The 13,638-nt window shown below is 52.0% G+C and overlaps 1 long non-coding RNA gene across 1 annotated transcript in view; it reads left to right on the plus strand.

Annotated features, from left to right (window-relative positions):
- LOC138525584 (uncharacterized) overlaps positions 1-13,164 on the plus strand; it is a 34,454-nt gene extending 21,290 nt beyond the window's left edge. Inside the window, exon 2 of the long non-coding RNA XR_011283370.1 lies at positions 12,979-13,164. This is a non-coding gene — a long non-coding RNA (uncharacterized lncRNA). The remainder of the gene's footprint in view (positions 1-12,978) is intronic.
- Positions 13,165-13,638: the final 474 nt, after the last annotated feature.

Below are 13,638 nucleotides of genomic sequence, written 5' to 3' on the forward strand. Positions count from 1 at the left end.
GTGGCTCGCGGCATGCTGAAACACAGACGTCTCCACAAGCAGACCCGACCTGTAATCTTCTCCTGGAGTTCGCTGCATCCACCCTACATCTGCCTCCTGCCATATCCCGAGGACGCCCGATGCTGGATGTCCACAGCAGTGCATGGGTGAAGCGGATTGATCGGAAGAGGGTTGCGGACCCAGTAAGGGAACCCTCAATACTGCAGTGAATTCTGGGCTTGCCAGAAAATACAGAGGGACCATACATGGAATTGTTATTGGAACAATGGATCACTGATATGTTTGAACCTAACTCGTCTCCAAGTTCTTCTCGATAGAGAGAGCCCGTCGGATGCCATCTGGACGGCCAGTGAGTTATTGTAGTTTGACTCATTGGAGTCAAGTTTGTGTTAGGTAATGTCTAAATAAAAAAACAATAAAATGTGATTTAAAAAAAAAAACTGTGTGCTAGTGTTGGAACAACCAGCAATGTAAAGACTGTTAAGCAAAAATAGAAATCTAATGTGCTTAATGTAAAATCTACTTATGTGAGTTACACAACAAATGTTTCCTAGGAGATGCTTACACATAGCAAAAAAAAGAATGCAGTACTAAATGAACAGAGCACTAACACTCTGATATATTGATTTCAGCCTTTGTTTCTTTAGAACGTGCCTTCACCATCTACTGAAATGGCACTTGGAACGTCATGCAAGCACAGAACTGACAATCCCGCCTAGATCTACAAGCTAGAGCTAAGTAGCCCTGTTTATTCATCAATGCATAATGTGTGTGAATACCAATGTAACTTGTATGTCACAACTGTCTCCGTGCACTGAATGGCCATAATTAATGTGTTATATGCATGCTGCACAGTAGTGAAGCGCGCACTGGGTAAGGTGTTGGGCAGACTGTTGTCTCAACATAGTGTCGAGGTAATGAAGTGTGTGTGTGATGCACACAGCCTCATGAGCACAGAGATTTATCAACAGTCATGGGATCATTGAAGGAGAAGCAGAAGTTGTCGAGGAGCATTTCTCCAGCATGGAATCTGTCATGGATTCTGATGCTTGTGAATATTCCCCATCAGGCTGGAAATCCCCGGTAAAAGAAAAAACTGTTTCACTTTCGTTTATGAACAGTCTTTCTCCTATAAACCGTTCACTGAGCTCTGGGTCATACTGCCCCCAGCCAATGGCTGCCCTCTCCCTAAGCCCCTCCTCAGCCATCTTTACATTTTTTACTGCACATTCAAGTGTTGGGAGTCCTCGTGTTCCACTCTTAGAGCCTTCTGCTTTTTTTGCGCTTTTTGACTCGGAAAACGCTATTTTTGTTCAATCGAGCCTGTGTGCTCCATCATTTCTTCATCCGATTAACGGGAATCCGTTTTTCGTCTCTCCCCTTCGGACTGAAGTCGACGACCAGAATCTTTGCGAAGTGCCTAGCTTGGCTGGCGGCCCATCCGTGACTACAGGGAATTCATGTGTACCCATGCAACCACTGAGGAATTACTGGACTCCCGTTGGATCCAGGTGTCCGGAAGCTTCAAGGACAGGATCGTGCTCGATGAGTTCCATCGAGCGATAAGGTGGTGGGGCGTGCGCTCCAACATCGGCAGGGGCACAGACTTCAGAACCTGCCGTACCAGAAGACGGTCACGTCGGATGCTTCCCTGGAAGGCTGGGGAAACCACAACGGACGTCTCCACGCCAGAGGCCTGTGGCTACTGGAGAAAACACTACACATCAACGTCCTGGAACTACGGGCAGTGTTTTGGGTCCTCAAGTCATTTCTTCTGTCCCTCAAGGGCAAGTGGTGAGGGCCTTCACAGACAATACCACCACAATGATTTACATCCAGAAGCAGGGGGGCACAAGATCCCTGGCGCTCTCCAGAGAGGCGCAGGAATTGTGTCACTGTGCCGTCACCCGGGGGATGTTTCCCATTCTCCAGCATGGGGTCTGGCATGGATTCACATGCTCATGAATATTCCCCGTCGTCAGGCTGGGAATCCTCGGTAAAGAAGAAATCAGTTTCAGTTTTGTTTCTGAACTGTCTTTCTACTAATAACCAATCACTGGTCTCTGGGTCATACTGCCCCCAGCCAATGACTACCCTCTACCTAAGCCCCTCCTCTGGCAGCCATCTTCAGATTTTTACCGCACGTTCAAGTGTTGGGTGTCCTCGTGCTTAGCTCTCGAGCTTTTACTGCGTATTGCGTTTTTTTTTCAAAGAGTATACTCATATTTTTTCTGTCAATTCGAGCCTCAAGCTCCACCGATTCTTCTTCCGATCAACGGGGACCCGTTTTGGAATTTTTCTACGCCTCTCAAGGGCGGATTTTCGTCGAATTACACTTCTTGGAGGATTCCGGAAGACCTTTGAGGCCTACCCCGTTTTGGACACGGCCCAAGACAAGGAAGATTCAACGCCTACTGGATCCAAATTGTTCAGGAACTGGCCAGGATGTGGATTACAGAACGTCTTCAAGGAAGATGAGCACTCCTGGTGCCTCTACTGCCTTCACGACGACAAATCGCACGTGGAGAAGGACTGTGCGTTCTGTAAGAACATGTCCGTCTGGACAATGAAGGATCTTCGTATTTGACTCACCAACTGGCTGAAGGGGAAGAGCCCAGCAGCAGATGAGAAGAAGAAATCTGAGCGGTCTTCTAAGACCTTTGAGGGCGCTCTGGCGACGGGGGCCCAACAAAAGGCTAAGCACCGCGAGTCTGCGGGCACCGGGAGCGCCGTTGGTTTGGGCTCCTCGGCTGCCAGGCAGAGCGCGATGTCACAGACTCCATCATTCACCAGCCAACGCTCTGGCTCGGTGAAAAGGAAGTCGGAGAACCTGGGTAAGCTTCGGAAGAAGCCCCGGTTGATCCCGATGGAGAAAGCCAAGAGGGGGGGTGAGGCGGTGACCATCCCCCCTAAGGTGAAGGCCTCAGACACGGCCAAGGTCATGAAGGCCCTAATTCACCCGGCGAAGGCCTCGATTGAAGAAGTCGTGGCGGCCCTGGCAAAGCCTGCAGAGGCTACCCCAGTGGAGACGACCTCCGGGCCCAGAGTTTCCCTGCCACCAAGGAGGGAAACATCTTTCCAGCCTATCGAGAAGACCCCGTGAAACCCCAGGATGAGAAAGAGGGGTGGGACCCACCGTGGGACCCACCCCTAACTGACACGGAAACCACCACCGAGGATGAGCTGGCTGGCGTCAAAAAGATCCTGGACAAGAAGTTCGAGGAGGCCAGAACCTACGGGAGGGATCCCGACGAGGCAGACGTAGAGAGCAACGGTGGGGCCGACGAGGAACTGCAGACCGTCGAGGAAGTGGAGGAACCCGCGCCCCAGCCTTCGCTCCTGTCGCAACAGATGCCACAAGACAATTCAGGCGCAATCTTGATGGCTTTGCAGACCCTGTGTACAGAGATAAGGACAGGGTTGCCCTTACCACCAGCGGACGATCCAGCAGCGCCTGGACCGTCGGGGAGCCCACCGAACAAACAGAGGCGAGTCCATCCTCCACCTTCCTTCCAGCCTTCACCCCCATCCCCTCCTCAGAGGGACGAGACGGGGACGGCGACGACAGGGACGGACGACGACGGTGACGATGGGACAGATCTCCCATCACCCCCTGCCCAGGCCTCCCCTCCCGACGAAATTGTCTCCTTTCACGCCATGATCGCCAGGGCGTCGGAGCTTTTCCAGCTATGACCCAAAAAGCAGAAGAAGGAAGGGTTCCTCTACCAGTGACAGGAGGCCAAGAGGAAGACCGTCCTCTCGGTCCCCTTACTGGACGACATCTGGGACGAAGGACTGTCCCTTCTGAAGAACCTGTCCACGGCCCGTGCGAAGAGGGACCGGTGCGAGAAGAAGTACCGGTTCCCGGACTCCGCTCCGATGTGCCTCAGGGCACAGCCGTCCCCGGATTCGGTGGTCTCTGCGGCGGCCAAGAAGAAATCGGCAGGGGCGACGGCATCAACTTCCACTTCCCCGCCGGACGCCAAGGGGAAGAAGCTGGATGCCATGAGACGAGGGGTCATCTCGTCCGCAGCGACGACCCTCAAGGCAGCCAACGCCCTCGCGATCGTGGCACGCTATGACAGGGAGCTGTGGTTCAAGATCGCTCCCATCCTGGACTTCCTCCCAGATGACAAGAGGGCAGAAGCCCTTGAAATCCTGCAGGAAGGTGAGGTGGCATCGGACCACGCCATCACGGTGGCCACGGACATCGCCGACACCGGCTTTTGCCAGATGGGCAACAGTGTTTGCCATCACTGGCGCGGTTGGCTCAGGGCCACTGATTTCTGTCAGGACGTGCAGACCAGGGTACTGGACATGCCCTTCGACGGGAACAACCTGTTCGGCAAGGCAGTGGACGAGTCGCTGCAGGCCATCAAGGTGGACTCCGAGACGGCCTGGACCCTGGGTTCTCTCCATCAGCGACGGCAGTCCTTTCGGCCCTCCGGTGGCAAGTCTCGAGGTGCCTCCAAAGGATTTGGCGGCAATGCCTCGTCGTACCGCCAGGCAGCCCAATCCTCGTCGCAGGAAGCCTACAGATGCCGCAACAAGACAGGAGGACCGTCGTCGTCGCCAAGGAGGCATAGGTGGCAAGGCCTCGGCGAAACAAGCCTGAACTGGCCGTGACGCCGGGCCCCCACCCGAGCACCCCTCTGGGAGGCCGGCTGGCGAAATTCATCAGCGTGTGGGAGTCCATCTCCACCGACCGTTGGGTGCTGGCCAACAGGCACTCCCTGGAGTTCCAAAGAAAGTGTCCCCGTTTCCCACCTGTGGCCAGGAAGGAAAACCATGTGCCACAGCTGCTTCTGGAGGTACGAGTAATGCTGAGAAAGGGCGCAATAGAACTCTTCCCAAAGAGGCTCCGGGGCTCCGGAGTATACTCGCGGTACTTCCTTGTCCGAAAGAAGACCGGCGGCTGGCGGCCCATCCTAGACCTGCGCCGCCTCAACAAATACATCAAGTCCCAGAAGTTCCGGGTGGTCACCCTTCAGCACGTGCTGGGACAATTGGAGGAAGGCGACTTCCTGTCATCGCTGGACTTGGAGGATGCTTACTTCCACATCCCCATACGAAAAGGACATCGAAAGTTCTTACAAGTGCGGCACTACCAGTTCAAGGCCCTGCCCTTCGGGTTGAAGTCGGCGCCAAGGGTCATCACTAAGTGCCTGTCACCGGTGGCGGCGCGACTGCAGGGGATCCACGTATACCCCTATCTGGACGATTGGCTCATCCGAGCAAAGTCAAGAGAACTCGATCACACAGCGAAGACCGTCCGCCTGCTCACAGAACTGGGATTCTCGATCAACTTTGCAAAGTCCCACTTGGTACCGTCGCAAGACGCCCTGTTCCTGGGAGCCAGACTCAACACAGTGGCACGGTTGGCTTCACCGTCGGAGGAGAGGACGAAAGCCATCATGGGCAAGGTACAACGACTGTTGACCATGGAAGTGGCCAGGGTGAGGTCCATCAAGTCCCTGCTCGGCATGATGTCGTTGTGCATCTATCTCGTGGGTCTGTGCAAGTTGCGGATGCGGCCACTGCAGGAGTTCCTCGACGCCCGTTGGATGCAAGCGGCGGGCAGCTTCGAAGACAGGATCCCTCTCAACGAAGCGTTCCGGCGGGCGATTCAATGGTGGGGCTCTCCAGCTCACCTCACGGCGGGCACGGACTTTCAGACGCCGTCGTACCAGGTGACGGTGACTACGGACGCCTCACTGGAAGGATGGGGCGCCCACACAGGAGATCTCCACGCAACAGGCCTCTGGCTTCCGGAGGAGAAGTCTCTGCACATCAACATCCTGGAGCTTTGAGTCGTGTTCTGGGCTCTGAGATCGTTCCTCCCGTCCCTCAAAGGCAAGGTGGTGAGGATCTTCATGGACAACACCACAACAATGTTTTACATACGGAAGCAGGGAGGCACCAGATCCCCAGCCCTTTCCAAGGAAGCACAGGATCTGTGGCACTGGGCGGTCGCCCAGGGGATGTTCCTGGCTCCCTTCCACCTGGCGGGAGAAAGAAACACCATCGCCGACTCGCTCAGCAGGGAGCTGCGTACGTGTCACGAGTGGGAACTGCGCCAGGATCAGGTGGACCGACTCTTCCGACGATGGGGCAAACCCCAGATCGACCTGTTCGCAACAGCGACAAACTCAAAGTGTCAGAGGTTCGCCAGCAGGTTCCCCCAGCCGAGAAGCATGGGCGATGCGTTCTCGTTCCCCTGGGGCGGATTATACCTGTACGCGTTCCCTCCGTTTCCGTTGCTGCTTCGACTAATTAACCAGCTCAAGAGGTCCCGGTGCAGGATGATCCTCGTCGCACCGGCGTGGCCGAGGCAGATCTGGTCCCCGGACCTTCTGGACTTGTCAACGTCCCCGTCCATCAAGCTACCGGCGGACCCGTATCTTCTCTCCAGAGAAGGAGGCGCCATCCTACACCACGACCCGGCGTCTCTGAACTTGCAGGCCTGGCTCCTGCGGCACTAGAGTTTGGGGGGTACGATATCCCGGCTGACTGCAGAGAGGTTCTCGCAAAAGCCAGGGCGTCCTCAACTCTCAAGTGTTACAGACATAGGTGGAAGAGGTTCTCTGTCTGGTGCCGGTCACAGAAGATCAACCCTCTACGGATTACGGCCCCTCAAGTGCTGCCGTACCTGCTGTCGTTGGCCAAGGCGAGGCGGGATTGGCCCACGCCTCCATCAAAATACACCTGGCTGCCATCTCAAGATATACCAGGACGACGGGACGGGCGTCCCTATGGTCGCATCGTCTTATAAGGGAATTTATGAAAGGACTTTTCAGATCGTTCCGGCCGGTGAAGGCGCCTGCCCCGGCTTGGGAGCTTAATGTAGTGCTGGCTAGGCTCATGGGTGCCCCAGTTGAACCTATGCATTTGGCACCGCTGAAGTTCCTGTCGTGGAAAACTGCTTTTCTCGTGGCCATCACCTCTGCACGACGAGTGGGAGAGATCCTGGCCCTATCCTGCAAGCCTCCATACTTAACTTTTCATGACACGAGGGTGGTGCTGCGGACGCACCCCTCCTTCATGCCCAAGGTGCCGTCGGACTTCCACCTCAACGAGCCCTTGGTGTTGCCAGTGTTCTTCCCGTCGCCTTCGTCGCTGGCTGAGAGGACTTTGCACTCGCTAGATGTGGCTCGAGTGCTGAAGTTCTAAGTGGACTGCACGAAGAGTTTTCGGAAGACATCACAGCTGTTTGTGAATTTTGGGACTGTGAACCAGGGGAAGGCTCTCTCGAAGTCTTCCATTTCCAGATGGCTCTCCGGCTGCATCATGCACTGCCACCGGTTGGCAAACCGACCGCTGCCAGGCCGTCCGAGAGCCCATTCGACCAGAGCGATCGCTGCTACCACGGCGTTCCTGTCTGGTGTGCCCCTGCTGGACATCTGCAGGGCTGCTACGTGTAGGTCGACGCACACCTTTACAAGATTCTACTGCGTCGATCGGGATTCCAGGGAGGAGTCCAGGGTCGGCCAAGCAGTGCTGCGCAACCTGTTCGCCTGAGGTGAGCCTTGTGAGGAGGTAAGAGATGCTTAATGTTGAGTTGTTGTATTGCTTAATGTTGAGCCTTTTTTGCCACCTCCCGTGGTTGTGCATGTGTACTGCTATGTATTCTTTATTCATGAGCATGTGAATCCATGCCAGACCCCATGCTGGAGAAGGAACAAGTTACTTACCTGTAACTGTTGTTCTCCAGCATGGGTCTGGCATGGATTCACATGCGAACCCTCCCGCCTTCCCCTCTGCGGCTCTTCACTTGGTCATACTGCCACTTTACGTGCTACCAAATCTGAGGATGGCTGCCAGAGGCGGGGCTTAGGGAGAGGGAAGTCATTGGCTGTGGTCAGTATGACACAGAGATCAGTGATTGGTTATTACTACGAAAGACAGATCAGAAACGAAACTGATACTGGTTTTTTCTTTACCGAGGATTCCCAGCCTGACGACAGGGAATATTCATGAGCATGTGAATCCATGCCAGACCCATGCTGGAGAACAACAGTTATAGGTAAGAACTTGTTCCTTCCTTTTCACCTGGCGGGAGTCAAAAACATTGACGACTCCCTCAGCAGGGAGCTGCGCTCTTGCCACGAGTGGGAGCTTCTGCAGGGTGAAGTGGACAACTTCTTCCTCAGGTGGGGCAGTCCTCACATCAATCTGTTATCGACGGCGATGAACACAGAGTGCCGGAGGTTCACCATCAGCTTCCCCCAGCCGGGGATCATGGGGAAGGCATTCACCTTCCCTTTGGGAAGGCCTGTTCCTGTATGCGCTCCCTCCGTTGCTGCTGCTACTACAAGTCATCGGTCAACTCAAACAGTGCTGGTTCAGGATGATCCTCGTCGCACCAGTGTGGCCGAAGCAAATCCGGTACCTGGACCTTCTCAGCATGTCCGTGTCCCCTCCAGTCAAGCTACCAGTGGTCGTGGATCTTCTCGCCAGGGTAGGAGGTGCAATACTGCACCACGACCCAAGATCGCTGAACCTGAAGCCCTGGCTTCTGCAGCATTCGAGTTCGGTGGTTAGGAGCTGCCTGCGGACTGCAGGGAGGTCCTCGCCAAGGCCAGGGAGTCGTGGACTCTGAAGTGTTACAGACACAAATGGAAGCGTTTCGCGACCTGGTGCCGATCACAGAAGATTAACCCTCTGAGGGTCACGCCCCACAAGTCCTTCCAACTTGTCGTTGGCTATGTCAGGGCTGGCGCACGTCACCATCCTGGTGCATCTGGCGGCTATCTCCCTCTACACCAGGGCTCTAGGACAGTCTTTGCTTTGGTCGCACCATCTAGTCATGGAGATCATTAGGGAACTGTTCCGATCGCTCCCGCCGGTGAAGGCGCTGCCCCGGTGTGGGAACACAACGTGGTGCAGACTAGGCTCACGGGGCCCCTTTCTAGCCTATGCATAAAGCTCTGCTCAAGTTCCTTCTTGGAAGACAGGTTTCCTCGTGGCCATTACCTCTGCCAGGAGAGTAGGTGAGACCCATGCCCTGTCCTGCAAGCAACCTTATTTCACTTTCCACGAGACGAGGGTGGTGCTGCGGACGCACCCCTACTTCATGGCCAAGTTTCCATCCGAATTTCATGTGAACGAACCCTTGGTGTTGCCTGTGTTTTTTCTGACGCCTTTGTCGCCGATTTAAAATACTTTGCACTCACTGGATGTGGCTCGAGGGCTTAAGTTTTATGTGGCCCGCACGAAGAGTTTCCGGAAGGCTTCTCGGCTTTTTGTTAACTTTGGTCCTGTGAACCATGGGAAGGCCTTGTCCAAGGCTTCCATCTCCCATTGTCACTAGTTGGCAAACCAACCGCTGGCTGGCCGTCCGAGAGCCCACTCCACCAGAGCGATCGCTGAGACGACTGCGTTCCTGTCTGTTGTGCCCCTGCTAGACCTCCTCAGGGCTGCTACGTGGAGGTCTACCCACACCTTCACGAAATTCTACTGCATTGACAGGGATCTCAGAGAGGAGTACAGAGTCGGCCAAGCAGTGCTACGCAACCTGGTTGCTTGGAGTTAAGAGTAATTCCTTCTGTTGAGCCTTGCCACCTCCCGTGGGCGTGTATGTATGTACTGCTATTTTATTTATTTCCATTTTTAAAGCGCTCACACAGGCCACGGGCATCGAGGCGCTGTTACAGGAATTGTTTTTTTTTTTGGTTGCATAATTGTTTTTCTTTTTTGTCTTAGTTGCGTATTTATAACGCGCTTAAACACCCAGAGGTTTCTAAGCGCGGACCCGGGAATCGAACTTGTGTTGCTTCGTGTCGTCTTGCTTCCAAGGCGCGCACGTTGCCGCTGAGCTATCCTCCCGGGCTATGTATTCTTTATTCATGTGCATGTGAATGCATGCTAGAACCCATGCTGGAGAAGGAACGAGTTACTTACCTGTAACTGTTGTTCTCCAGCATGGGTCTGGCATGGAATCACATGTGAACCCTCCTGCCCCTCTGGGGCTCTTCTTGGTCATACTGCCACTTTACGTGCTACCAAATCTGAGGATGGCTGCCAGAGGAGGGGCTTAGGGAGAGGGCAGTCATTGGCTGGTGGCAGTATGACCCATAGCTCAGACATTGGTTTATAGGAGAAAGACAGTTTATAAACAAAAGTGAAACTTTTTTTTCTTATACCGAGGATTCCCAGCCCGACGGCAGGGAATATTCATGAGCATGTGATTCCGTGCCAGCTCCATGCTAGAGAACAACAGTTACAGGTAAGTAACTTGTTCCTTACCCTACTTCCCCCTTGCTTTCCGCACCCTCTACCTAACTCTCTTTCCGGTTACCTTACCTCCCTGTGCCTATCCAATCCAACAGACCCTAACCCTCTATCCCTGAGGGGTTACTGTGTCCTGTGTACTACTATAGTGCAGGTGCCATAACCCAATGGGGATGCACAAGTTTGTGCTGCCCCTGCGTAACAGACAGAGGACCTGTGACACCTGGAGACACGGCTTTGTAAGGCTAGTGTGTAAAATTTGAGCCAGGATAACATGGCGTCGATGCGCAGCCATTTTGTACACTCATCTACCATTGCTGCCTACATTGCCCACAATGGTGGCAAGGATCAAGTTCAAGACCCTCTGCATTGTCCACAAGTCTTTCTGGGGACTGGGACCGCACTACTTACAACTCTCTCTTCCTAAACATGTCCCTTCTCGAGCTCTCCGCTCATCCACCTCCAACTCTCTGAGGGTCAGTCACTTTTCAAAGCAGAAAGTTGGGGGCAGATCTCTTTCTTCGGCTGGGGCCTCCCTCTGGAACAGCCTCCCTGCCTCTCTCAAACTTGAGCAGAACTACCTCTGGTCCCAGAAGCAACTCAAGACCTTCCTCTTTGCTTCTGCTTTCTCTCTTCCTCTCCCCTGATGATGACCCGTCTGGTCCACGCACTGGTCACCCTCTGAAGTTGGGCCCAGGTCCCTGCCTGTCCAGTTGCACCTTGCACTGCCTTTTGGCTGCCCCAGCACTTGGGGTCTGTATCTGTAACCCTACATCCCCTTCGCTCTGCACTTATGAGCCACCCGTTGGCTGCACTTTTGATTACCTGCACTGAGCCACCCGCTGGCTGCACCTTTGATTACATCCCCTTCCCTGCACTTGCGTGATCTAAATGACAAGGCCTAGTAAGATTGTTGTTTTGTCCTCCCTCTGTTTCCCCATCCTTGTCTTCTCTGGCCTAGAAACACTTGTGTATAGGCGCGCTATAAATTCCATATCATACATTAAAATACAAGCCTACCTGAAACAACACAACATCCTCAGCCCTCACCAGTCAGGCTTCAGACCTGTCCATGGCACAGAATACTTCCTCCTTGACCTGAAAAACCAACTCGACGATATCCACGACACTGGCAATCTAGCCCTCCTCCTTCTCGATCCATCGGCAGCGATTGACCTGGTCAACCACCAAACACTCTGCCACCACCTCACTTTAGCTGCCAACATTTCACCCAAGTCCACCAAATGGATTGCCTAATTTCTTGCAGGCACACAGTGTCTATGCTGGAAGCACTGCTGCCCATCCAACTCAAGTTCCCTGCGGGGTCCCTCAAGGCTCATGCGTCTCCCCAACATTTTACAACATTTATACAAAACCAAGCTCTGTACATATTTTATACCAACTATGCCGATGATACCCAAATCCTCTTTCCCCTCTCAGGGATTTATGACCAAGACTACAGCTACATCAACAGAATGTATGACACTATCCAAGCATGGTTGGCCACCAGGCTGGCCTGGGGCATAAAATTGTCTCAGGCACCAATGAAAAAGTGACCCACAGTTGCAAATGGCAATTCATTCCTTGTGTAACAGACTGGTTGAATTGTACACAAGTGGGAGTTTTTTGATACAATGTGATGCAAATTGTGAAATTTAGGAATATGTATTCAGGAACAATGGTCAAAACTACTAGCCGCATAAAATATAAATTTTTTATACAATTATGACTTTCCTGGACATTAGTCCGGAAAATCTGAATTCTGAAAGCTCAATTCCGTGGTCTTTAGTCACGTGGGGAGAAGAAGTCGGAAGAGCACGATGGTCACACCTACGCACAAAGGCATAGTGTGCCTTCACTCCCCTGAATTCTTCAGTAGCAAGGAACATTTCCAAGGATGAGTTCAACGCCCTAATTGACAGCAGACCACTGAGGTGATGATGGATGATCATGTTAATTGTTAGCTTATCTGCACCAGGACGCTCAGCCTGAGAGCTGCTAACATAGGTTGGGAGGGTACTGACAGAGGTTGGAAAGTTACCGATGACAAAGGACCGCATGATCAAGGGTCCTATAGTTGTGTAGCCAATTAGACGTCGTATATTTAGTGACATTTATAGTGACATTTTAGGGAAGTGCTTAGTTGGCCCACCTGATGTTAAGAAGCCTATCACTTTATTTCACTGCCCAAACGAGTATGGATAGTATACCTAGATGATTTGTTTAGACCCTATCGCATTCACCCGTAGGTATTTAAGTTTTCCCACGTAGGATTGACATGAGTGATACACAGGTTAACGTCATCAATGACGAATATTTACTATAAAGGTGTCATTTGTTTAATGAAACGCTTCGAGATAGTGATGAGAGACATCTGCTGATGTCCGTTATCATTCCTGTTTTAGATAATTGATATTAAAACACTTATCCTTTTGCCAACTACCTGAGTTGTTTCGATTATTGCTGTTTGAATACAATTCTGCATCCCCATCTATCTCAAGGGTATTGCTACCTCATCTTAGAAGGCTGGAAGGTCCAGTTCACTCTGATGACATGTACATTGTAATTTTTAATTTCACATTACTATTATAAATATATGTACCTTGATGCACCATTTGCTGTATAGGGGCATTATAAATACCCAATAAATTATTGATTAATATGTTCATGCTGTCATACGTTACATTTTGGTGGCTATTGCATGCATCCCAATCTTTGAGCCTTACTTTTTTATCTCTTTACACTTAGAGAGAAGTCATCCTCATTGGAGCATTCCGCGTTGGCTTGTGTGGGTGACCTGAATTTCGCACCAACCTCCTGAGTGCCATTGTTTCGAAGTTGTCCAAAAATAAATGTTCTTGCTGGTTTTTGCAATTTATTTTCTGTTAATACATATTTCATTGTAAAGAATAAAATGATCAGCGTAAAACTTGATTGCTTCTCTACTACTTTGCTTCTTTGTGTTAACATTGGCCATTAAATGGCCTTCAACTATACAGAATGTGGGCCAATAAAGCAAATGGGGGCTTATACATCTATGCTTGCTGACAGGAGCAACAGAGTGGGATGGAACATCACATACTATCCAGTAGGAACTATTTGGCTGTGCCTTGAAACTTCATCCTGGAGAACTCCTTGGTAGTGCTAAAGAACATATAATTCATAAGCTATACAGTATATATAATTTGCATCTGTTTTATGACATTTTTGACTGGGGTGTATGAGGTGTTGATGATATGTGCGCAGTCTGGTGGGTGTACACCCAGACTGGGTTCTGGCTGCGTTAGGCCTGTAGGACGCTTATATGTGCAGCTAGGCCGGTTTGTAATGGGATATAGCTGCTTTTTATTAGAGGGATGACATGTTTGTGGGGTAGTGGTCATATGTGAGCAGCTTGGCCGAATTGAT

The sequence above is a fragment of the Ambystoma mexicanum genome, chromosome 7p (assembly GCF_040938575.1).
Source record: "Ambystoma mexicanum isolate Mex_15411 chromosome 7p, UKY_AmexF1_1, whole genome shotgun sequence".
In the NCBI taxonomy this organism is placed as follows: domain Eukaryota; kingdom Metazoa; phylum Chordata; class Amphibia; order Caudata; family Ambystomatidae; genus Ambystoma; species Ambystoma mexicanum.